Source organism: Canis lupus, chromosome 10, assembly GCF_048164855.1.
Source record: "Canis lupus baileyi chromosome 10, mCanLup2.hap1, whole genome shotgun sequence".
NCBI lineage: Eukaryota > Metazoa > Chordata > Mammalia > Carnivora > Canidae > Canis > Canis lupus.
This window is the reverse complement of record NC_132847.1, coordinates 53,311,570-53,337,861: the sequence shown is the minus strand read 5'-3', so window position 1 is coordinate 53,337,861 and position 26,292 is coordinate 53,311,570. Positions and strand designations below refer to the sequence as shown.

The 26,292-nt window shown below is 41.1% G+C and overlaps 1 protein-coding gene and 1 long non-coding RNA gene across 13 annotated transcripts in view; one reads left to right on the top strand and one right to left on the bottom strand.

Annotated features, from left to right (window-relative positions):
• PHF24 (PHD finger protein 24) overlaps positions 1 to 26,292 on the bottom strand; it is a 170,538-nt gene that overhangs the window by 22,208 nt on the left and 122,038 nt on the right. Inside the window, exon 1 of one of the 4 annotated variants that reach the window (XM_072841779.1) lies at positions 5,943 to 6,094. The exons of 2 other annotated variants lie outside the window; for them this stretch is intronic. The gene's annotated coding sequence lies outside the window, so the exon portion shown is untranslated. Of the gene's footprint in view, positions 1 to 5,249; positions 5,408 to 5,942; positions 6,095 to 26,292 lie in introns of those variants that run through there. One more of the 4 variants, XM_072841778.1, reaches the window with a different exon arrangement.
• Positions 5,522 to 26,292, top strand: part of LOC140641633 (uncharacterized) — a 69,917-nt gene continuing 49,146 nt past the window's right edge. For 2 of the 9 annotated variants that reach the window (XR_012038217.1, XR_012038214.1), the window contains exons 1-2: positions 5,523 to 5,717; positions 6,550 to 6,628. This is a non-coding gene — a long non-coding RNA (uncharacterized lncRNA). Of the gene's footprint in view, positions 5,718 to 6,549; positions 6,629 to 23,188; positions 23,978 to 26,292 lie in introns of those variants that run through there. The other 7 variants (XR_012038216.1, XR_012038215.1, XR_012038210.1 and 4 more) reach the window with 6 other exon arrangements.

The following is a 26,292-nucleotide window of genomic DNA, read 5'->3' as shown; positions in this document are numbered from 1 at the left end:
CCTGTGGCACTGTGGCCTGGCCCACAGGAGGGCTACTGCCCTATGACCATGTGTAGGAAGCTTGAAAATGTATCTTCTCCCTCCTGGGTTTGAGTTGGAGAAATTTAGTATGAGCAACATCTGCACACGAGGGTGAAAACCGCAGAACCAGGGGCTAAGAAAGGCAAAATCTATAGCACAGCCTCTAAGCTCACTATAGACATCAACATCAATCTCAAGACTTTAAACAAAAGCCAATAAAAAGAGTTTTGATTTAGGAATACAGTGTCTCATGACACTGCTCTGGGATCCCTGTTCATAGTCAGCCATTCTGTGGCCTAGCAGTTTACAGATTAATTTTAGTTTTCATGTCTGCAGACCTTGAAGGGGTCTACCTAGTACCTCCCTGTCTTTCTCCATTCTCCCTATTTATCCAGCACAGTAGTACTGGCTTCAGTTAGTCCAGAGAGACAGTCATCCCCCAACTGCACAGGGCTTTTTTGGGGTTTCCAAGCAGAAGAGCTAAAGACTAAAACTATCTTTCTCCACTCTGCTCAAGAGAATAAGACATGACAGAGGTCCTGTTTTTAATATTTACTGAAAGCCAACAAAGCTCTAATATACATGAGAACAAAATTATGGCATGATCCTCAGCCTCTGGGGGCTTGGGATGAGTCTTCATGAAGAGCTACAGTGCTGGTTTCCCACAGAAGCAGAGCAACAGTTAAGAAATAGCACACTATCAGTGATTGGCTGGTATGACTGCATTTAGCAAGCAGAGCTTTTCAGCAAGATGGAGAGGCACTCCCTGTTCTCTGTTGTGGGCTTCTGAAGCAGAGATTCAACTCATTTAATGAACTTATTACACCTTAATTATCTTTGTTTACTGATTCTACAAATATATGCTGAGTGCAGCCTACTATGTGTCAGGCACAAATCAGGCACTTAATAACTTGGTAGAATGAACAAATGGAATCTCAGCCTGTAAGAATGCAGTGTACATGCATGTGTAGGGGGCATGACTGTAGGATTTTTAAAAAAGGTGTTGCTTGAGCTAAATTTTGAAATAAGAGTGGGAGTTACCCGAATGGCTTAGGAAAAAAAAAAAAAAAAAAGGCATTCCAGGAAGAGGTAAGAGCACATGCCAAGGCATGGATTGCTATACGGGGACTCCATCATAGCTTAGATGGTATGAAGCCAGCTGGTTGCTGGATAGAAATAGGCAAGGAAAACTGCCTTCATGTTATGAATCAGCCCAAAAAACTGGTTTGAGACAGTAAGCTGAAAATACTTATTTAGAAGGGAATATGTGTTGGGATTTCAGGAGGAAAAAAACACAGAGAACTGAATTTTCTGAGGCCAGGTAGTAGGATAGCCCTGATAAGTACCAGGGCTGACCAGTGAGCACATTGCTTGACCTCTGGAGCCAACAAGAAACTCCTCTCATAGCCTGAGAGCTGGTATGTGGTGACTGTAGTGAATCACTGGGGCTTTCCCTCTGGGAGACCCATAAACTTGATTAAGAGACTTAAAAAAAAAAAATAGAGAAAGTGATCCAGGCAGCCCACACGCTGTTGTTTTAGTGAGAAGACTCTAGTAAGAGGAAACATGCCTCAAAAACAAATAGAAATAATGTATGTAAAAGAGCTTTAACTACAACATGTTATCCAAATATAAGTTACTATCGTTATTATCCTAAGAAGCTAAGAGTATGGCCAGTTCATTCAAAGCATATGGGAACAAGTAATTTTGGCAGGGCAATGGCAGGGAGTTAACAATGGAGCTGCCAGAGGAGGCACAGAACAGCAGTTGCATTTCAGTGATGCCTAGGAAAAAGCATAGTCTACATTGATTCCTATACTCAGTAAAACTGTAATTTCCCCTTAGTTTTCTTACTCTATAGTAAATAATTAGGGAAATGCAGACTGATTCTATGTGAACTCCTCAAGGGCAAGCAACAATCATATTTATCTAGCATAGTGCCTGGCAAATAGCACTTAATAAGTATCTGTGAGTCTCTGAGGGGATTGCTGGAAGGAGAGGATGGAGAGGGATGCTATAATGGAAAAAATAATCATGTCTCCAGCTACAAATTGATGGTCTTGGTTTCTTGGTCCAAAGCTGGTAAGCAATTCCTGTCAGAACTTGGTCATTAAGATTGAGGGGTGGAGTGGATGATGATATTCCCATCAGAAATGGATAAATCAATTTGGGAAATGAAGATAGCAGAAATCAAGAGTACTGATGGAGAAAAGCAGGTGAGACTAGAAGATAATAGATTCTGTAAAGAGAAAGGAAACTGTTTGCATAAATATGATTCACTTAGGAACAGGTTTACTGGAAAAAATAAAGGGAGTGTGGGAAATGGGCTGGAGAAAGACTATTCATTTTTGAGGAAAAGGAAGCACTGTCAAAAATACGGAAAATATAGGAGAAAGAAAACTTTAAGAATGTGATCAGAAGATGTGGAAAATTAAAGGTTAAAAAATCTGTAAGTTAACCCCAGATATATCTGTGTACATGCAAGTGAAATTCTCTCCCTTTTTATTTTCCTTTGGGGGAAATTTTTTTGTTTTTTTGTCTTTGTTTTTTTAGTAAATTAAGGCAACTTTGTGACATCCCTCACATCCATTCTGGAATGATTTGACTTATGTTGTGATTAGGGGAGAGTTAGATGGTATTCCTAGGATTTTTGTAATCTTTACGTTTACCCAAACTTGGACATCAAGGAGGTGACATTGAAGGTCCAGTATTTGGGGAGTACCTAAAGCCATCAAGCAATTTTTCTAGGGACATGAGGAGGGTGTGACACCAAAAGCCCTCAATGAAAAGACCATCTAGAAAAAACCCCCAATGATGTATTCTGGAGTAAGACGATATTTGCAGGCTTGCTTCTTCTGATTTTCTTTAAAAAATATGGATATATCTATATATCTCCATATCCCTATTTATTTTGGTGTGTTAAGCTGATGAAAGGGGTTTGAACTGAAAGGGGATTAATAACTGTAATGGGGAGGTGATTAACTAATATAAACCTTTGTCAGAATTTACTCCCCTGAGGGAGCTGTGCATGAGCGGCCACACCCATGCTTCAGGCAGCCATTGAGTTAAATAGAAAAGCTAACAATTGGTAAATCAGGTTGTTTTGTTTTCTCACAAGCCTGATCTTTCCTAAATAACCCTAGGAGCCCAAGGAAGCCACTTCTATTAAAGGAGGATGTCACTAGGTTTGGCTTTGTGGAAGGATAGAAAGGGGAACAGGAAAACTCAGAATGGTTCTCTGGTGAATTACACTGCTTACTTCCTTCACCACTCTATTTTTTGGACAAGAAACCAGAATATCTCATTGGTCCCAAATTTGCACCCTTGGAATTCAGGTGGAATTAAAGCACTACCACAGCCAAGGGGGTGAGATGAGATTGCATCACTATATGAGGTGCAGACCCTTTGCCCTCCCCAGACAATGCACTTCCAAAAAGTCTTCCTTGGCTCTGCACCTGTTCTGCCTCCTCATCATGCAGAGGCATTTTTTGGAAAGTGTCCTGCGTGTTATCTGTGGAACAGTGTTTGTGGTGCAGTAGTTAGATGGCCATAAAGGCACTGAATCACACTTTCTAAAAGTTACCCTGTCTCTCCCTCTGCTCCCTCAAGGATTCCGTAAACTGAGACAGTGGTCTTAGAACACCAGCCTCTGAAGGGTTCTAGTTCCCCAGAGCAAGTCCTATCAAAGACCACACCCAGAGGCCTCTCCCAGACCCAATTAAGTCGGAGAAACCCAGAGGCATGGTTACAGTTGGGTTGCCAGTGAAGGAAGCCACACCCTGAAATCTGGGGTTTAGGTGGAAATCACTTCCTGCAGCAGTCTCATCCCCAATTAAGCTGTCCACATTCACTTATTTAATCATCACATTTACTAACCATATACTATTGCAAAGCCCTACACTTGGTATCTGTTTTCTTTAAGATTTTATTTATTTATTCATGAGAGACACACAGAGGCAGAGACACAGGCAGAGGGAGAAGCAGGCTCCCCACAGGGAGCCCGATATGGAACTCAAACCCAGGACCTAGCACGCCCTTAGCTGAAGGCAGATGCTCAACCGCTGAGCCACCCAGGCATCCCTACACTTAGTATCTTAAAGCAACTTAACAAATATACATTCTTGCTTCTGCCTCTCCTTGATACTTTTTCCTAAATAAGCTTTAAAAAAGCAGATTTCATGATTCCAAGCTTTGTGACCTTGGACAATTTGCTAAACCTCTCTGAGTTTAAAGCGCTTAATGTTTAAAAGGAGATAATCTCATAATGTTTTTGTAACGTTTATATGAGATGTTAGTATCCCTGGCATGGTACTTGGCACACAGGTGCTCAATAATCCTAAATATCCTTTTTCCTTCCTTCAAAGGGCTTTCTCTTCCAGGACCAGCCAGGATCAATTACTCCACCTCATCTTAACTGCTTGCTTATGGACAGTCGAGCCCAGGGCCTCAAGTCTCCCATCTTTGCTTCAGAGGCCTCAGTGGTCCTCCCTTCCCCTATGCCCTTTGCTCTAAGAGAAGTTCCTGCCTCCACAAATTCCAGCCTGGAGCCAATCTGGGCTACCGCGGAGAATAAATTTCTAACGGGGTTGCGGGAAGGAATGGACAAAGGCAGCAGCCCCGCAGGGCCCCAGCCCCTCAACCACCTTGGAGGGACACAACTTCGGGCACACTGACCCCTAGAAAAGTCAAGGCCAAATTCCTTTGGTGCATATGGGGAAGTTACTCCTGGCCTAGATCCCGTAGCAGCCTCCTCTCCTTCCAGTCAGAGATTCATTCCTTCCGGCGGTTCTAGCGCTCAGCCTAAGGTATTCCTTCACACAGGAGTCCTCCCTCTGTGCGGTCCCGCTCCACCGCGCAGGCTCCCGAGGCTCCCCTATGTTCTCAAATGGTCTTCCACTGAGACAGCACCAGAGACTACCCTTGGCCTCCGCGAGTTCTACAGACGGTCTGGTCTCTCTGCGGGGACAGTGCCCCTCACGCTGCTCCTCAGAGAGAGCCCTGGAGTCCCCCTTCACACAGGGGTCCTCCGTGGGGGCGGCTCCCCGAACCGCCTCCGGGACTCTCCCAGCGGCAGAGGCGGGGACCCTCGGGGTTTATCCACTTACACAGGGACTCCCTTAGGGGCTGCTGCCACACAACACCTCACAGTCCCCAAAGGGCTGTCCGCGGCCCGCAGGCTCGTCCCTTAGGGTGCCTGCCGAGTCCCCGCCGCCCCCGCCCCCGCTTACCGGGACCGTCAGGGTGCGGGACGCGGGTCCGGGACTGGCGGACTCTACACTGCGGACCCCGCGCCGCCCATGGCCGCTCGGGAGCCGGCGTGCTGGGGCCGAGCGCCGGGAGCAGGAGGCGCAGGCGGAGCAGCAGGCTGAGGCGGCGGCGGCGGCGGCGGCGGCGGCGCGCGCGCCCCAAGCACACCCACCCGCCCCACCCCCGCCCCGCGCGGCTGCGGCGCGTGCGCCCGCGCGAGAAGACCTCCGCGGGCCGGTGGGCGCGCGCCCCGCCCAGTGCTCCTGAGCCTCGTGCCGCGGCCCTCGGGGCTCGGCTGGCGACCTCGCGTGGGGAGGAGGCGCTGAGGCAGCGCAGGAGGCCGGCGGCGGGCTCCGACACCTGTGGGTCCGGGTGCCAGTGGGCACCGTCGACCAGTGTCCGGCTCTGCGGCGCCGGGTCTTCTCGGCAGTCGGGCTGCCAGCGGCAAGGTCAGTGCTGGCCCAGAGGAGGCGTCCCGGGAAGGGGCTCCGCGGCGGCGGCTCTCGGCTCCCGGCTCCTGGCAGCCGAGGCGGCGCGTCCGGCCACCCGCACCTGCCTGGGGAGGTGAGAATGACTCATCCAGGCGGCCTTGGCCGGAGCCCTTCCCTCCGTCGCCAGACCCTGCTGCAGCGTGAGGGCCTCCGGGCGGGCGACCCGCGCGTTAGGGCGCTCACCTTGGCGGTGCCCCACTGCGGAGTGGCCAGATGAGCCTTCACAGAGTGCTCTGCTGGCCCAACTGTTCCTGTGCGCTGTATTCTGAGGTTATTGGTCCTCCATCCCCAGCAGCAGGCAGTACTGTAAGGTAACCCACTTTTGCCTGCCGCAGCCTCATCCCTCAGACTATTTGAATAGCCAGCATGTGAGGAGGCCAGCAGTCCTCAGGGATATAACATGCATTACACCAAAGTGCATGCTCTGAAGAGGGCAAGAAAAAGATCAAGTCATAAAGCACCTAACAACTAACTATAAAGAAATAAGTGAAGATACGCAAACGATATGCCAAGAACCCTTTGCAATTTCATTTACATCAACACACCTTCATTTTCTTGTGGACTCATACATGTTTCCAATACAATTCGCGTCATTTTTTGAGCGTCTACTATTTGTTACATACTGTGCTAGCCGGGTAATAGGGGATAAAAACAAAACTCATTTTGTCCTTAACATCTTGGAACTTATCAATAGGGAATAGAAGAGCAATATAGTTAGTACTACATATTCCTAGCCCCCTTTTAAAAAAAATTTCAATTTAATTAACATATAATGTATTATTATTTTCAGAGTAAGAATTTAGTGATTCATCAGTTGAAGTAATCAGCACTTGGGTGTTGTATGCTATCACTTCTAAACAAAGTACCAGGTACTATTCTAAAAACTTTAAATATATCAAGTCATGAATTTTTATACTATTACTTTGAGGGACTGTACTGTGTGAGGCACAGAGAAGTTAAACAACTTGCAAGGTCACGAAGCTAATACGTGGTGGAGCTGAGATTGAAATCCTTAAATTCTGAATTCATTTTTTTAAAAGGTTTTATTTATTTATTCATGAGACACACACACACACACACACACACACACACACACACACAGAGGCAGAAACACAGGCAGAGAGAGAAGCAGGCTCCATGCAGGGAGCCCATGTGGGACTTGATCCCGGTCTCCAGGATCCCGCCCTGGGCTGAAGGCAGGCGCTAAACCACTGAGCCACTCGGGCTGCCCTTTCTCTCTCTCTCTATCTCTCTTTTTAAAAAATTTTATGTATTTATTCATGAGAGACACACACAGAGAGAGAGAGAGGCAGAAACACAGGCAGACAGAGAAGCAGGCTCCATGCAGGGAGCCGGATGTTAAATTCTGAGTTCAGACCCCAGTTCCTATTTTACCGTACTGCCACTAAGAAAAAGGATAGTAACCACTAATATATGGAATTCTAGACTTAGCATTTATTTCACTAATATATGGAGTTCTAGACTTAGTATTTATATCTCAGGAACCTTTTTATTTGCTTTAAAAGTAACACAAGAGAGCAGACAGCTTTCTCTATAGCTTGGAAGCCCCTAACCTTGTTCAGAATTATATCATACAAACAGTTTCATAGATAGGAGTCTCTGAACTGTTTTTAGTAAGTGTTTTATTTCCAGGCTGACAGGCCTATATGGAAGAAAAAAGCTGTAATAATATCACCATAGAAACCTCTTGTGGTTAATTTTTTCTTCATTCAAAAACACCTGTGTATTGTGCATCTATAGTATGTCAGGCATTGTGCTGAGAACCAGAAGGAGTGCAAATAAGATTAAGACACAGTACTATCTCAGAAGGAGTTGTAATCTCATAGAGGAAGTAAGCATTGACAGAGAGCCATAATATAAAACAGTGAATTATGCTCAAAAGAGGAATGAAATGCAATGGGAATTCCAAGGAGAGAGACCGATAACCTCATGAAGAAGCTTGGATTAAGGAGAACACAATGGTCATTTAACTTATTGTTGATATTTAAGTATTACAAGCAGTATGAGAATTTATAAAATTCTCTTATTTCTTAAAAAGTACACACAAAGTTCTTCTCATGTTCAGAAAAGACAGCTTTTTACTATAAGGATTGTTTCGGGTATGAAGAGGTTAAAGTTTTTTTTTTTAAGATTTTATTTATTCATGAGAGACACACACACACACACACACACACACACACACACACACACAGAGGCAGAGACACAGGCAGGGAGAGAAGCAGGCTCCCTGCGAAGAGGATGTGGGACTCAATCCCAGGACCCGGGGATCACAACCTGAGCCAAAGGCAGACTCTACTTAACCACTGCCACTCACGTGCCCCAAGTGCAAATTTGTTTTTAAAGATTTTAATTTATTCATGAGAGACAGAGAGAGAGAGAGAGAAGCAGGCTCCATCCAGGGAGCCTGATGTGGGACTCAATCGTTGGACTCCAGAATCATGCCCTGGGCCGAAGGCAGGCACTCAACTGTTGAGCCACCCTAGTGTCCCAAGTGCAAACTTTTTGAAGAGGATTTACTGTATTTCTCCTAATGAGGGGCACAGAATAGAATGATGATGCACAAGATAGCATTTCAAGGCCTAACGAATAGCAAAAGAAGACGTAAGGTGGTTTGCCTTTCTCTGATGATTAGTGATGTCAAATAGCTTTTCATGTGTCTATTGGCCATATCTGTATGTCTTCTTTGGAAAATGTCTATTCAGGTCCTCTGCCCATTTTAAATCAGATTATTATGATTATTTTTTGGATGTTGTAGAAGTTCTTTATATATTTTGGTTATTAAGCCCTTCAGGTGAATGGTTTGCAGATATTTTCTCCCATTCAGTAGGTTGCTTTTTGTGTTGTGGATGGCTTCCTTTGCTGTGCAAAAGCTTTTGTTTTGGGGTAGTCCCATTAGTTTATCTTTACTTTTATTTCTCTTGCCTGAGAAGATATACCTATAAATATATTGGTAAGACTGATGTCCAAGAGTTTACCTATGTTTTCTTTTAGGACTTTGATGGTTTCATGTCCCACATTTAGATCTTTAATACATTTTGCGTTTATTTTTGTGTATGGTGTAAGAAAGTGGTCCAGTCTCATTCTTTGAGGTATCACTTCATATCAAAAGACGAGAAATAACAAGTGTTGGCAAGAATGTAGAGAAAAGGGAACCCTCATAAATTTTTGGTGAGAATGTGTATTGGTGCAACCATTGTGGAAAGCAATATGAAGGTCCTCAAAAAATTAAAAATAGAAATATATGATGTAGTAATTCTACTACTGGGTATTTACCCCCCAAAACCAAAAACACTAATTTAAAAATATAGCCCTATATTGCAGCATTATTTACAATAGTCAAGAAATGGAAGCAATCCAAGTGTCCATTGGTAGATGAATGGATAAATAAAATGTACTACATACACACGAATATTACTCAGTCATAAAAAAGAATGAAATGCTGTCATTTGTGACAACATGGATGTACCTAGGGGGTATTATGTTAAGTGAAATAAGTCAGAAAAAGACAAATACCATATGATTTCACTCAGTTGTGGAATCTAAAAAACAAACGAGTGAAGAAACAAACAAAAATAGACTTATAAATACAGAGAACAAATTTGTGGTTGCCAGAGGGGAGATGGATGGGCAGATGGGTAAAATAGGTGAGAGGGTTTAAGAGGTACATACTTCCAGTAATTAAATAAATAAATCATGGAGATGAAAAGTGCAGCATGGGGAATATAGTCACTACTATTGTAATAACGTTGTATGGTGATAGATGGTGACTACACTTATCATGGCAAGTACTGAGTAATGTACAGAATTGTCAAATCACGGGTGCCTGGATGGCTCAGTTCATTGGGCATCTGCCTTTGGCTGAGATTGTGGTTCTGGGGTCCTGGGATCATGCCTGGTGCCAGGCTCCCTGTTTGCTGGGGAGTGTGCTTTTCCCTTTTCCTGTCCCTCTGTCCCTCCCCTCTTGTGCTCTTTCTTCCTCTCAAATAAAATCTTTAAAAAAGGGGGGAATGATCAAATCACTGTGTGGTATACCTGAAACTAATATTCTATGTCAACAGTACTTCAATAATAAATATATATGTTTTAAAAAATAAGAAGTAAGGTGAGGGTGAACAATGTATGTCGGGGTTGGGGGGCAGCCAGGACTCTGACAAGACAGGGTTAAAGACTGCTGGAATGAAGTGTGTACCACACAGAACTGTTGTTGCAAGATAGAGATTATGTTTTCAACTGTTTTTTTCCTTACTTTTTAATTATACGAAACATATGCCATAAATATTCTAGGATGATCTCAGTTCAGAAATTCGATGCCATTATGTCCATAAGTTCTTGTCATTTAGATTGACAAATCTTAATGACAGCATATCCATGTTAGTTCCTGGAAGGAAGAAATCATTGTTTATTCAACAAATGGGTTTTTTAAAAAAAAGATTTTATGTATTAGAGCGCGAGAGAGAGGTAAAGAGAGAAAGAGAGAGAGAGAGAGAACCAGCAGGGAGAAGGGCAGAGGGATAAGCAGACTCCTTGCCAAATGTGGAGCTTAATGAAGGGCTCAATTCCAGGCCCCTGAGATCGTAACGTGAGTGAAAGTTAGATGTTTAACCAACTAAGCCACCCAGGTGACCCTCAACAAACGTTTAATAAATAAGGAGTTCAGAAAGGCAGAGAGAAGCTATTTGATAAAGAACGCTAAATAGTTAGATATTTTAATATGGTAGGTTATAGGGAACCCCTACGAGTTTTTGAGAAAGTAATTGCATGTTAAAGACCACCATAAACATTTAAAAGTGTTATCTTTTAGATAAAAGATTGAATGAAAATGCATATGATCTTCTGTCAGTAGGTCAAAGTTTTTACTTTTAAAAAAAGGTTTAGGGGATCCCTGGGTGGCTCAGCGGTTTAGCGCCTGCCTTTGGCCCAGGGCGTGATCCTGGAGTCCTGGGAGTGAGTCCCACGTTGGGTTCTTGGCATGGAGTCTGCTTCTCCCTCCTCCTGTGTCTCTCCACCCCCCCATGTCTATCATAAATGAATAAATAAATCTTTAAAAAAGTAAAAAAGGTTTATTTATCTGAAACAGCAGAAGGAGGATCAGGGAGAAGGAGAAAGAATCTCAGGTAGACTCTGTGCTGAGCAAAGAGTCTGATGCGGGGTTCAATCTTGCCAACCTCAAGGTCGTGGCCTGAGTTGAAACCAGGAGTCGGACCCTTAATTGCATCACCTAGGTGTCCCAGGGTCAAACACAATTTTAAAATATAAACGTAGGGAGTCCTGGGTGGCGCAGCGGTTTGGCGCCTGCCTTTGGCCCAGGGCGCGGTCCTGGAAACTCGGGATCGAATCCCACATCGGGCTCCCGGTGCATGGAGCCTGCTTCTCCCTCTGCCTATGTCTCTGCCTCTCTCTCTTTCTCTCTCTGTGACTATCATAAATAAATAAAAATTAAAAAAAAATATAAACGTGACAATGAGTGTGTTTTCTCTTAAGCCTTAGAAAGAAAAAAATCTGTTGGGATATTGAGGAGCTTGGGGGGGTGGGGAGGATAATCAGAATGCCACTGAATCCTATTCTGTACTTTCCATAATCTGATGGTGACCTTCAGTGGAAGGTAATCAGTGCACCTTTTTTGCTTATAATACGTATCTCTTGGGGCAACTACTTAGCACACAATTCCCCTTTGCTGTGAGTGGCTCTACAGCACAAGGATAAGATCTCCGTGGCCTTCTCAGACTAAGGCAACTCACCCCTGGCTGTTGTCAGTTGATCCAGAGGTAGACACTCAAATTGGTGCTATCATAGTCTCTCCCAGGAATTTGAAACTCAGAACCACGTAATATATGGTAATTCTATGTTTAATTTTGAGGAACTGAAAAAAAAATTTTTTTTGAGGAACTGCCAAACTTTTTTCCACAGTGGCTGAACCGTTTTACATTCCCAGCAATATTGTATGAGAATTCCCATTTTTCTATATCCTCGCCAACACTTGTTATTTTTCAGTTTTTTTTTCTCATTATAGACATTGTAGTGGATATAAGTGGTACCTCAGAGTGGTTTTGATCTCCCTAATGACTAATCATGTTGAACATCTTTTACCCTGGGATCATGATCTGAGCTGAAAGCAGACGCTTAACTAACTGAGGCTTAACCAACTGAACCACTCAGGCACCATGGCTTTGGATGTTCTAGTACCTTTGTCTTTCCATGTACATTTTAGAGACAGCTTGTTGATTTGTACAAAAAATCCTGTTGGAATTTTAATTGGAATTGTGTTAAATCTTTAGATTAGTTTGGGGAAAATTGTCATCATAACATTAACTCTTACAAACTCATGAACATTGTATATCTCTTAATGTATTTAGGTTTCCTCTGATTTCTTTTATTGGCGTTTTAGATCCTGCACATATTATGTTATACTAAAATATTCGATGTTTTATGTGCAGTTTTCATAATTTCAATTTCCGATTATTCATTGCCAGTATAGGGACATACAATTGGTTTTTTATTACTTTTGTATCCTGTGATCTTGATAAACTCATATATTAGTTATAGACCTTTCTTTTTTTTTTTGGTAGATTCCTTGAGGTTTCTCATGTAGACAATCATGTTGTCTATGAAAAGAAACAGTTTTATGTATTTCCAATCTGTATGCTTTTTGTTTTTCTTTTTTTTTTCTTTTTGTTTGCTTTTTGTTTTTCATTCATTATTTTACTGGCTAGGATTTCAGGATGATGTTGAATAGGGGTGGTAAGAGAAGATATCCAATCTTAGGGAGGAAAACATTCAGTTTTTCAACATTAAGTTATGTTAACTATAGGTTTTTTACAGAAGTTCTTTATCAGTTTAAGACTCTATAGAAGGTGAGGATGGCCTCCACCTAATAGGCAAGAATCCAGGGCCATCAGTCTTACAGCCATAGGAAATGAATTCTATTAACAATCTGAGTGAGTTTGGAAGTTTCTTCTTTCTTAATATTAGTTTCCTATTCCTGCTCTAACAGATTTCCACAAACCTAGTGGCTTAAAACAACACGAATTTATTATCTCATAATTTTGAAGATCAGAAGTCGTACATGAGTCATATGAGATTAAAGATCAAGGTGGCAGCAGGGCTGAATTCCTTCTGGAGGTTGCGGGGAAGAATCCATTCCTTGCCTTTTCCAACCTCTAGAGGCCACCTGTATTCTCTGGCTTGTGGCCCCTTCCTCTGTCTTCCAAGCCAGCAATGGCTGGTCATATTTTTCTCACATCATATCACCTTGACTTCTTCCATTGTCATATCTCTTTCTCTGACTTCCCTGCCTGCCTCTTTCTCTTATAAGGACCCTTATATTTACATTGAGCCCACCTAGATAATCCAGAATAATCTCCCATTTTAACAATCTTCATTTAGTCACATCTGCAAAGCCTGTTTGCTATGTAAGGTAACATATTCACAGGTTCTGGGGATAAGAGCATTGACGTATTTGGAGAACCATTATTCTGCTTACTGTGCCAGTCAAACCCTCATACGAGAACACAGCCCAGCCAACATCTTGATTGCAACCTTATGAGACCCTAAAAAGCATCCAGCTAAACCAAGCATGAACTCCTAACCCACAGAACGTGTGAGGTAGTAAATGTGTTGTGTTAAGCCACTATGTATGTTTGTGGTAATTTGTTAAGCAGCAGTAGAAAATGAATACAATGGGCATGTAGTTATTCATAACGTTTCTTCATTATCCTTTTAACATCTGTAGGATCTGTAATGGTGTCCCTTATTTTATTTCTGATATTAGTAATTTGTGTCTTTTCCCCCACTCTTGGTAGTCTGGCTAGAGGTTTGTCAATTTTATCAATCATTTCAAAGAATCAGCTTTTGTTTTCATTGATTTTTCTCTATTTTTCTATTTGTAATTTTTTTATAAAACTTCACTTGGGGTATCTACATGGCTCAGTTGGTTAAATGCCTGCCTTCAGCTAGGTCATGATCCCAGGATCCTGAGATTGAGCCCTGCCTCTCTCCCCACTTGTGCACGCTCTCTCTCAAATAAGTAAATAAAATCTTAAAAAAAAAAAAAAAAAAGAAAACCCTGCTCTTTATTATTTTCTTCCTTTTGTTTTCTTTGGGTTTAGTTTGCTCTTCTGTTTTTAGTTTAAGGGGGAAACTTAGATTTTTGTACTGAGATATTTATTTTCTTTAATGATTTTAAATTGAGATAAAATTCACATACTGTAAAACCCACCTTTAAAAAATGCAGTTCAGTGGTTTAGTTTATTCATAGTGTTGTGTAATGGTCACAATTAATTTCAGAACTTTCTTCTTTATTAATGTAAACATCTCCAAATTTTGATACGTCGTACTTTCATTCAATTCAAAAGTATTTTCTCATTTCCCTTGAGATTTATGCCCTGATGCATGAGTTCTTTGTAGTGTCTTGTTTAATTTCCAGTTATTTTAGGATAATCTTAGGTACCTTTCTGTCAGTGATTTCCATTTTATTTCATTGTAGTCCAAGACTCTGTATGATTTCAATTCCTTTAAATTTATTAGAGTTTCTTTTATGGCCTGGAAATATGAAATATGGTCTACCTTGGTGAATCTTTCAAGTGCTCTTTCTTTGAGAGAGAGAGTGTGTGCACATGTGCTTTTGATTCAGGGTGGGGTGTTGGCGGAGACAGAGGGAGAGGGAGAGAGAGATCCTAAGCAGATTCTGTGCCCAGTGCTAAGCTGGACTCGGGGTTCCATCTCACAACCCTGAGATCATGACCTGAGCTGAAATCAAGAGTCAGAAGCTGAACTGACTTCTAATCTATGAACATGAAATGGCTCTCAGTTTATTCAGCTCTTTTTCTTATCAGTGGTTCATAGTTTCCAGTATATAGTTTTTATATTTCTTTTGTTAAAATCCTGAGTTGTTTTCTTTTTTTAAGGTGGTTCCTTTTTTTATAATAAATTTATTTTTTATTGGTGTTCAATTTACCAACATAGAGAATAACACCCAGTGCTCATCCCGTCAAGTGCCCCCCTCAGTGCCCGTCACCCATTCACCCCCACCCCCCGCCCTCCTCCCCTTCCACCACCCCTAGTTCGTTTCCCAGAGTTAGGAGTCTTTATGTTCTGTCTCCCTTTCTGATATTTCCCACACACTTCTTCTCCCTTCCCTTATATTCCCTTTCACTATTATTTATATTCCCCAAATGAATGAGAACATATAATGTTTGTCCTTCCCTGATTGACTGACTTCACTGAGTTGTTTTCTTAATTTGATTTTTGGATGACTCATTGGTGGTATTTAGAAATGCAATTTCTTTTTTGTGTATTGATCTCATGGCCTTAACAAACTCATTCATTAGTTCTACCAGTTTTTTGTTTGCTTTTTATTTCCTAGAATTTTTTTTTTTTCCCTCACAGGATCATGTTATTTGTGAATAAAGATGGTACTACTTCTTCCTTTCCAATATGGGTGCCTCTTATTTGTTTTTTGGCTAGTTGTACTGCTAGAATCTCTAGTGGAATGTTACATAGCAGTGGTGAGACCAGATATCATTGCTTTGCTCTTGATTTTAGGGAGAAGTCACTCAGTATTTCATAATCTCTGTAAGTATGATGTCAGCTATAGGTTTTTCATAAAAGACATTTGTCAAGTTGAGGAATTCTCTTCCTAGTTTGTTGAAAATTTTTTCACAATAGTACTTGAACCTTGGTGAAAAAGGGCTCCATCAGGTTCTTTTTTTTCACACAGCAGTTAAATTACTTGGGTCATGACTCATAATTAGAGAGAACTCTCCCTACTCCTCGATTATTGGACTTGTCAACCTATGGCAAACTTAAAATTAGGAATTTCCAGGGGAAAAAAAACAACACACCAAACTTCCCTGGAAGCAGACAATAAGGCAAAGCAGATAGCTTACACCCAACATCACAGAACAAGATTCTATTAGATTCTCTGTCTTTTCCCCAGAACTCATTTTTTATAACAATTATTGTGACATTACTGTTTTACAGATGAACACAAAATATTCATACTCATGTTTTTTTTTTTTTAATTTATTTATGATAGTCACACAGAGAGAGAGAGAGGCAGAGACACAGGCAGAGAGAGAAGCAGGCTCCATGCACCAGGAGCCCAACGTGGGATTCGATCCCGGGTCTCCAGGATCGCGCCCTGGGCCAAAGGCAGGCGCCAAACTGCTGCGCCACCCAGGGATCCCAGGTGTTTTTTTTTTAATTTTATTTATTTCGGAGAGACAGAGTGAGTAAGCATGAGTGGGTGGGAGGGGCTGAGAAAGAAGCCGACTCCCTGCTCAGCAGGGAGTCCATGTGGGGCTTGATCCCACGACTCTGGAACCATGACCCCAGCTGAAGGCAGATGCTTAGCCAGCTGAGCCACTCAGGAGCCCCTCATGTTCCTTTTTCTGTTCGAGATTTTCTCTACTCACTAAAGCCTGCCACTCAATGCATGCCCTCCTTTACTAATCAAAATGGTTGCTGGTTATGTAGCCACTCAAAAGCTTGGGAAGATTCTCAGTTAATATTAGGACTAGCTCCCATACGTGTATGTATGACAGGAAAATGGCTTTACGAGAAGGATTGGTATCCATCCCTTGGCCATTGAACTCATACTTATGACTAGTTAATCTAGTACTGGGAGGAGGCTTGGAAGCCAAAGGATGGCCCATAACCACTCAAATTTCATTACTAGCAATCTGTCCCTATACAAAGAAAACCTTAATGGGGGCAGCCGGGGTGGCCTAGTGGTTTAGTGCCACCTTCACCTGGGGTGTGATCCTGGAGACCTGGGATGAAGTCCTGCGGTGGGCTCCCTGCATGGAGCCTGCTTCTCCCTCTGCCTGTGTCTCTGCCTCTCTCTCTCTCTGTGTCTGTCATGAATAAATAAATAAAATCTTAAAAAAAAAACACCTTAATGGTACTGGACTTAATTTAGAGCATGTTGTAGACTCACTCTGTGAGAAAATCACACAGTTTGATTTTCCTCAAATTATGGAGATTGGACTTCTATATATAATAATACAGATTTTAGAATAGATAATGAGAAGATAATTCTGATTATGCTATTAGGAAAATGACTGTATCTAACCTTAGCTTATTCTGCAAAATAAATAAAAATTACCTTGGGCCACTTCTTGTATATGGCTCTACAAATCATAGATAAAATCAAGCTGTTCCCCCAAACTGGCATGAGGTGGTCACTTTTAACCAATATTCAATTATTATATCTAATGATATAATAAAACATTGAGAATAATAAATATCCTTTTATAACAATATACCTTTGAGTGTCATTTCCTGTTAGTTTGAGAGCTCCCAATTGCAAATATTTTTACATGCCAAATAAACTGTGACTAATTAAAAAATGGAAAAATTTGTCATGAATTGCTGTTGGAGCTTTTTGAATTTTTTCTGCACTTATTAAGGTGATCGTGTAGGTTTTGTCCTTTTTCATATTACCATGATGTACTACATTAATTTATTTTTATATGTTAAATCAGACTCGTATTCCTGTGATAAATTCCATTTAATCATATTGTTTAATTCATTTTATATTTTTGCTAGATTCAGTTCCCTCTTACTTTGTTGAGGATTTTTGTGTTTGTATTCATGAAGAAAACTGGTTTATGATTTTTTTCTTTTGATGTATTTGTCCAGCATTTGTATCATGGTACTATTGGGAATAAGTTGGGAAGTGATTCTTCCTCTCCTTTTTTCTGGTGAGTTTGTGAAAGATTGGTATTACACATTATTGAAATTTTGATAGAATTTGCCTTTGAAATGATCTGGGATTTTATTTGTGGACTTTATAAATTATTGATTCAACTTCTTTATTTGTTATGGGTCGAATTGGATTTTCCATTTCTTCTTGAGTAGGTTTTGGTAATTTGTGTCTTTTTAAGACTTTGTTTTCTATAAACTGTCCAAATTATTGGACATAAAGTTGTTTACATCATTCCTTTTATGGCCCTTTTAATTTTTCTAAATTTGTAGTGAAGTTTACTTTTTCATTTTATTCTAGTAATTTGTATCTTCTTTCCTTTTTCTTGGCTAGTGTAACTAAAGATTTGTTGTTTTTTTTCTTTTCAAAGAACCAGGCTTTGGTTTTATTAATTTTCTTCATTGTTTTTGTTTTCTATTTCATCGGTTTCTATTGTATTTTTTATTTCCTTTTTTCTGCTAGCTTAGCATTTAGTTTGTTCATCTTGTCCTACTTTAAAGCCTAAAGTTATTGACATGTAATTATTCTTTTCTAATATAGGCTTTAAAAAAATTACCTATCCATTTTCTCTTGCCTCCTCATTTCCTGGAATGCTGCTGTAGTCCCCCCCCCCCCCTTTTTTTTTTTAAGATTTTATTTTTTAGTAATCTCTACACTCAGTGTGGGGCTTGAATCTACAACCCTGAGATCAAGAGTCACATCCTCTACCAGTCAGTTGCCCCGTGCCTCTTTTTTAACCATCAGGATTGGAATCTCAATTTTATGAGTCTTGAAGTTTGCAGAGGAGGCCAAACTTGCACTGGACACCCAGTATCTAGTATCAGCATCCACTGTTCAGTGCCAGCATCCAGTATCAGTATGGCAACATTGGCAATTTAAGCTAAAGAATCCAGGGTTCAATGAGGGCAGCAGCAGTACTTTCATTGGACTCATTCTCTGGTTTTATTGTGACTGTGTTTACTCTGAGCAGCATCTTTTTGTTCCTGTCTGTTTTTTAATTGCATCATCAGCCTTTTGAGAGGTTCTCTGAGCTACACAGCACCTTTTAAATAAACTCTTTTCCTGATTAAATCAACCAAAGTTGTATTCAGTTGATTCATTGGTAACATGACTGGTCTATGCACCCTGCCTTATCTTGCCTCTCAGTTTTGCTATCTACAACTTATGTTTTTAAAAAGTAAGGTCAAATATTATTTCCTCCATATCAGCTACATTAGTACCATCCTCTGGATTTATATAGTACCCTGTGCTTATCTTTATCATCATTCTGCCATTTTTGTACTCTTATCTGAGGATTTCTCTCTGAATTACTAGCCTATTCTTAAGGGCAGGGACCATGATTTATTTTCAATGTCTGAGATTTAGTCGGTTCTCAAAGGCGAAACATAAATGTTTGGTGGGTATTACTTTTAATGTCCTTAAATTCTTTGTTTTCTTCAAAACTGAATTATTCACAGTGTGGGACATCAGTGATATAGATCTATGAGGCCAGGGAAGCTCGTGGAAGCCCTAATCATTCTTTAGAGCTCAGTTGCTTAGTTTCCAGCAAATGAGATTTTTTAAAAAGATTTTATTTATTCATGAGAGACACAGAAAGAGGCAGAGACATAGCAAGAGGGAGAAGCAGGCTCCCTGTGGGGATCCAGATGTGAGATTTAATCCCAGGACCCCAGGATCATGACCTGAGCTGAAGGCAGTCGCTCAACCACTGATCCACCCAGGTGTCCCCTTCTTTGTTTTTTCCTCACAGTGGCTTGCACATAATAGATATACTAATATACGATTTTTAAAATCTCAGTCCCTTCTTACTCTAAAATCTCTGGATTCTCTGATTTTGGACAACTCAGAAAATATTTGGATCAACAGAGTAAATACATCCAGAGGAAAAACCCAGAGTGATTTTGGACCAAGAAAATTGCAGATTTAGGTAGCCTTAACGTCTTAAATGTAGACTAAGTAAGGAAGCCAGAAAGAATTTTTCTAAGTCTGGACTTGGGTCTGCTCTTTGTACATGTGACAGCCCCTATTGTAAACAGTTTTAAAATCCTTTGGTAATGTTGGGAACAATCTTCTACATGTTATTAATCTGCTTTAAGAGGTCCTGTGCCTTACGGAAATAGACTGCACCAACTGAAGTGTCTTCATTCCCCTGGAGAGCCAGTGAGTAGTCTTCTAAGAGGATTCCTACTTTCAGTAAAGCATGCAGAACTGAAATGAAGTGTTAGAATTAATGATTCACTAGCTCAAGAGCAAGCTCCATAAGAGAAGACAGGTAGATAGAGCTCCTAGGCAAGATTCTTGTTCTGTTGTAGCCTTTGTGGGGAAGCAGTAAACAAGGATAAAAGACTTGGGAGAAAGAACTCTCTGAGATGGCACAGAGAGATGGTATAGGAACAAAAAGTTCATAGTCTATTGGAAAACATGGGTAAATTGGAGTGGATTTACCATGAAGTTATTTGCATAGGCCCCTTCCAAGGCCCTGTCTGAAAAGGGCTTAGCAATATGATATTAGTAATATTTTTTTTCATAAAGATGCCCCCTCAGATGCACAAAACCAAATTGCATTAGCTTCAGGGCTAATAAAACCTAGATCTACCCTAGAATTCAAGTACATCAACAATTATGGCATGTTATGTTAAAGTATCATAAAAATATTCTGCTAGTTCTGTAGAAGCACTGAAGAAAGGCATCCGGGCAGCCCAGGTGGCTCAGCGGTTTAGTGCTGCCTTCAGTCCAGGGTGTGATCCTGGAGACCTGGGATCGAGTCCCACGTCAGGCTTGCTGCATGGAGCCTGCTTCTCCCTCTGTCTGTGTCTCTTCCATCCTCTCTCTCTGTCTCTCATAAATAAATAAATAAATATTTTTTAAAAAGGCATCCAGTTCAAGGTAGCATTTGAATATAGAGAGAATTCACCAAGAGAGCAGTGATTTTTGTCTTTGTATTCCAGTACCTAGAACATTGCGTGGCACATATAAAGTGATCAGTAAACATTTTATGAAAGAATAGGAGTGAGTCAGGGTAAACAGTTGGAGATTGTGTATGTGTGGAGGGACTAGCAGCCTGATTTAGGAGGTGCCTGTAGGGGAGTGGTGAGTGATATGGCTGGAGAATAGGCAGGAGCCAAAGCATGGAGGTTTCTGTTATATCCTGCCCAGGTTTTGGATTATCCTACATCTACAGTGAACCCACTGAAGTCATTAAGTTCAAGATTAGTATGATCTAATTTGATTTTAGCAAGATCATTCTAAGAGCTGTGTGGAGAATAGAGCAGAGGGGATTGCAGTTTGAGAAGAAACTGCTCAAGTAGCCTGGTCAAGAAATTATTGGAATCTTAGCTAAAACAATGGCTTTATAGATAAGAGATGGGAACATATTCAGTAAACAATTTAGTAAATAAAATGGCATATGATAGGCACAGCACATATTGCACATTATTGAACTGTTGAATCGGTCTGAAGTCTTATTGATTCATTTGTTTCCTCCTTCAACAAATATTTAAGGAGTACCTACCATGTGCCAGGTATTGTGTTAGACGTCGAGGATATAACAATGAGAAATTTAGACAAGGTCCCCTCTCGGTGTCTGTGAAAGATACAGACAAGTAACCCGGCAATTACAATACTGTGTTATGATAAGTACTATGAGAGGGCAAGTTTAAGGTGTTCTAGGAACACATAGAAGGAGTAACTAACTTATATAGACTTGCAGGGTTGGCAAAGAGTTCCTTTGATGTCCAAGCCGCAATAAGAAGAATGAGCAGAGGTTAGGTAAGTGAAGATATGTGGGTGAGGTTGAGAAGGGTGCCCTTCTTGAAGCCAGGGCAAGATGACTGTGGACCATGGAGACATTTATGGAGATATAGACAGAAGGTGAAGGTCCAGGTACTGGTGAGAAGATGAGTTCATTTATGCTGTGTTAGGTTTGAGATGCTTGTGGGACATCCAGAAGGAGATGAAAGATATATGGGTTGGGAGTTCACAAGAGAGGTCAGGGCTGGAGATACAGATTTGAGAGCCATCAGGGTAGTTCTGGAAGCCATGAATATAGTTGAGATCATCCATGGAGAGTGAATAGAGAGAACATAGAAGGAGACCAAAGACAATTCTTTAAAGGGGCCAGAAAAAGAAGAAAAGCCTTTGAAAGAGACTGAAGGAAGGACTGTACAAAAAGAAAAACTAGGAGGGAATGTGACCAGAAGACAGAACAAGGAGCCAGAGGAAGGCAGGAGAACAGAGCAAGAGGTAACTAACTCAAGAACTGTTGCCGAGTTCCAGAACAAGAAGGACTAAAAAACAGTCATTGGATTAGGCAGTGTGGGTGTTGCTGGGGACTGGGAAAGAGCAATTTGAGTGGAGGGACTGGTGGCAGGAGCCAGACTGGAAGTAATGGAATTCTGGGATGTGTCCTGTCAATATCTAGCAAAATGATAGATGTCCACATTAGAGGGAATTGGTGAGCACATTATGCTCAGCCAAGCTTTTCACATGCCTAATGGATTCTCATACAGATAATGTCTATCACTGAGATTATAAATGACAGTGAGGACTTATACTAAGTATCCTGGAGACAGAAGAAAATGAAGAGTCTTTCTTTATCATACTCCAACTATTGAGGACCCTTTTGTATTTCTGGTTTCTCCTTTATTTGATAAAAATTTCTTTTAAATACCTTGGACAAAATGATTGCATAGGGTGGGGAAAGAGTGTCTATTTTCCAGTCTTCTGGAGATTTTGATGAAAAAGAGGATAAATCCCTCAGAAGGTAACTATAAACCTTTGTGTCCTGGTGCTTCTACACAAAATTTACCATTTATGTCAAATTGGTTTGCACTGCCTGTGTGAAATTATCAATGTTAGACTTCAGATAGAATAGAAGCTCCATATTCTAGCCCTCTAAGTTATTAAATATAGCCAGAAATTTTATTATCTGAAAAGCAGATATTCATAATTACTCACAGTTTTTAAGAATTCCAGTGAGTAGAGGGATTACGAATGTTTAGTGAAGTGACATCTGTGAATTTTAAAACATTTTAGCCTCAGGTAATAGACACAAATTGACTTCAAGAGAGGCCATATACTATGTTGGTAAAGGGCATGGGTTCAGGAGTCAGAGAGATCTGTATTCAGATCCTAAAACTGCAGTTAGTAGATATGTGCCCTTGAGGGTAGTTCCTTTTCTTTTCTTTTTTTTTTTTTTAAGTTTTTTTTTTTTAATTTTTTATTTATTTATGATAGTCACAGAGAGAGAGAGAGAGAGAGAGAGGCAGAGACACAGGCAGAGGGAGAAGCAGGCTCCATGCACCGGGAGCCCGACGTGGGATTTGATCCTGAGTCTCCAGGATCGCGCCCTGGGCCAAAGGCAGGCGCTAAACCGCTGCGCCACCCAGGGATCCCGTTCCTTTTATTTTCTTAAAGTTTATTTATTTTTAAGTAATCTCCATATCCAGTGTGGGGCTTGAACTCATGACACCAAGATCAAAAGTCACAAGCTCCTCCAACTGAGCCAGCCAGGCGCCCCAGGGATGGTTTCTTAATATCTGAGTCACAGTCTTCTCGTCTGTAAAATAGTGGTTAAAGTAATGCATATAAAGCTCTTAGGGTCTTTCTAGGCATAAAGTATGCACTTAATAAATGTCAGTTATTATATTGCCCAAGATTATAAAATTGTTCAGTGCTGGAATCCAAATTTCACAAACATTGCTATATGCTTTCTATTATCTCTTAAACCTATAGACACGTAGACATAGTAGGGGTAGTATATACTTTTCATGCACCGTATGTGCTTATCTGTTAGTTTGGAAATACAGACTTTTTTATTCTGACATTGACTTCTTTTAATCTTCCTTTCATGACCTCAAACTTATTTATCAAATCTATTGTCTCCTCAGGTATCTGCATTCTCTCTTACTTACAGATGACAGAAGCCCAATCCAAACAAATTTGAACAAAGGAAAACAAATTCAAGGAAAGGTTTATGTAATTGGGATGTTAGGGATGGAGCTGACTGTAGGTTCTTAAAAAATGTCATCTCTTAGGTCTGGTTTCTCTCTCTGTGTAGCTCCTTCTACTCACATGCTGCTGCACTCTGAGCCTACCACTGCATTTGTACTAGGGTTGCACTTCCCACAGACTGTTCTTAGCCAATGATTGAGCACAGCAGCCTTACTAAGGCAGGTCGCTCCTGCAAGATGTAGGACTCCTTTGACAGATTCCTTTGGCTTAAGGATCTCTCACTGGCCTTGCCAAAATTTTGTTTGGACTAAATGACCATCTAAAACTCTTCCTACCCAACCTTTCTTTTTTCCCCCTCTCTTACACAGTGGGGACAACCTGTATTATGTTCTGATAGCTGTCTCACCCTTCTCTGGTTCCCTCCCCGTTTTCCCTCACAGGAGTTCATCTTGCTCCCTCCACAGATCTTTTGTGTATCTGATTACATCTTGACATCTGCTCCCTAGATGATTCAACCAATACACATGGTTCAAGAAAACAGGTAGTAAGATGGGATTCTGGGTATGGTTCACCTGTTTCCCAATGGATAAAGATTATTTCCTCCTAGGTGGTAGTGAAGTATGAATATGAATAGTCCCTGGCACACAGTGGTGGGCCAGTTGCTACTAGAAAAAAATTCCTGGTTGAGAGGGTTGACTTGATGAGTTTTTATAATTTTTATTTATTTATTTTTAAATTTTTATTTAAATTCAGTTTGCCAAAATATGGTATAACACCCAGGACTTTGCTGGTTTTTTTACTTTGATTCAGTCATTTGGAAGATATGGGGAGAACAGTACATAGAAAGACAGTGGAGTTGGCTGGCTACCACTAACTGAATGAACACTCATTTAGCAGAGGGATGAGAATTGGAAGGGTATTAAATAGTTAAAGACTAAGTATGAGAGCCCTTATCCACTGCAGTGGAAGAAAGGACATAGCTGAGCAGCAAACAGATGATCTGATTAGAATGGCAGAGCTCCTGAGGCTTCTTTCTTTTTCTTTTTCTTTCTTTCTTTCTTTCTTTCTTTCTTTCTTTCTTTCTTTCTTTCTTTCTTTCTTTCTTTCCTTCTTTCTTCTTCTTTCTTCTTTCTTTCTCTTTTCTTCTTTCTTTTTCTTTTTTTTCTTTCTTGAACGCTTTGTGCATGTGAGTGGAGGAGAGGGAGAGAATCACAGGCAGACTCCCTGCTGAGTATGGAGCTTGACATGGGGCTCGATCCCACAACCCTAAGATCATGACCTGAGCCAAGGCCAAGAGTCAGATGCTTAATCAACTGAGCCACCCAGGTGCCCCAAGCTCCAGAGACATTTAAATTATCAGTCAAGGCAGATATGTTATGCTAAGATAAGGGTCCTGGCTGGGAATACCTGGGATCCTGATTTATGAGATAGGGACATCTGAATGGACGCTTCTAGGGATTTTAGCTCTAAAAGCTCCCTTGAACCCTAAGAGTTTGCAGAGGTGGCCTACTCTTGTATAGTAAGAGCTAGCACTTTTGTATTTAGATAGAGATTGTATTATAAATTACAATCTCTATACAGATATAATCCCTTCTCCCCTAAGGCAGCAGATGCCTCCTAGGAGCCCTACCTTCTCTCCTGGCTGGTAGGTCAATAACTTTGGGTTAAATACTAGCACAACCTGGCCAGGGAAATGCTGGACCTGGTAAGGGAGGAAAGATGTTATGCACTGAAAGAACTGCAAGAATTAGCTAGCAGAGGCAAGGTGGTATACTTGGGATTGTATTTTGAGGGGGTTAGACTTGATTGTATTTATCAGGGGGTTAGACTATAAGACCAGAAATCAGGAATTCATAGACTTATAGACAATTTCTGGGGTCACAGGATTTAACATACTGGCAAGAACCCCACCCTAGGGGATGAGGTGGTTCTTAGAGTCTTTAAGAAAGGAATGGCCAATGTTGAATGAAGTAGCAAATGCTTGAGCTATCCTGGCAGACACTAGAATCAAGAAGAGGCTAAGGAAAGTGGGCAAAATGGAATGACTGTGTTATGTGAGGTCACAAAACATACCAGTTGATTTTGTTCTGTGGGAGGGCTTAGAAGACACACCATTCATGAGGCCAGTGGGAAAGCACTGGTGAGGATAGCATCACCATCATAGCAATGACTTCTCGGCAGGTCAAGGGTGATTGTAGAAGAAGTGGTTACAGAGTGGGGCTCATTAATATCCATAGGGATGATGACTTTCAATGTAATAGAGGCCACAATAAGTATAATGACCTTCAAGATATGAGGGTACAGCCAAGGGACTTGCGCTGCACAGAATTGTAGAGATCGTGATAGAGCATGAAGTAGAGGAGAAAGAGAGGTGGCAAAACCATGGCAAGCACGTATTTTTGCTCTAGTTCTTTTTTGAAAGGTACCTCTGATGAGCGAAAATATCAGTGAGGGTGACAAAACATGAGAGACACCTAACACTGGGAAACGAACAAGGGGTAGTGGAAGGGGAGGTGGGTGGGGGGTTGGGGTGACTGGGTGATGGGCACTGAGGGGGGCACTTGGCGGGATGAGCACTGGGTGTTATGCTAAATGTTGGCAAATTGAACTCCAATAAAAAAAAAAAAAGGTACCTCTGGCAGTTTACTTGGGTGATTGTATACTGGGGAAGAGAAAATGCTCAGACATCTTGAGGACTATTAGACACATAGTCTGAGTTGTCATTGATACCTGGAGACCCAAAGCATCATTTTAATTCTAATAGAGTGGGGGCCTATGGGGACCGGGTAATAAATTAAGTCCTCACTAAAGTCTGGCTTGGAATGGGCCTGCTAGTTTTGCAGATACACCCAGTGG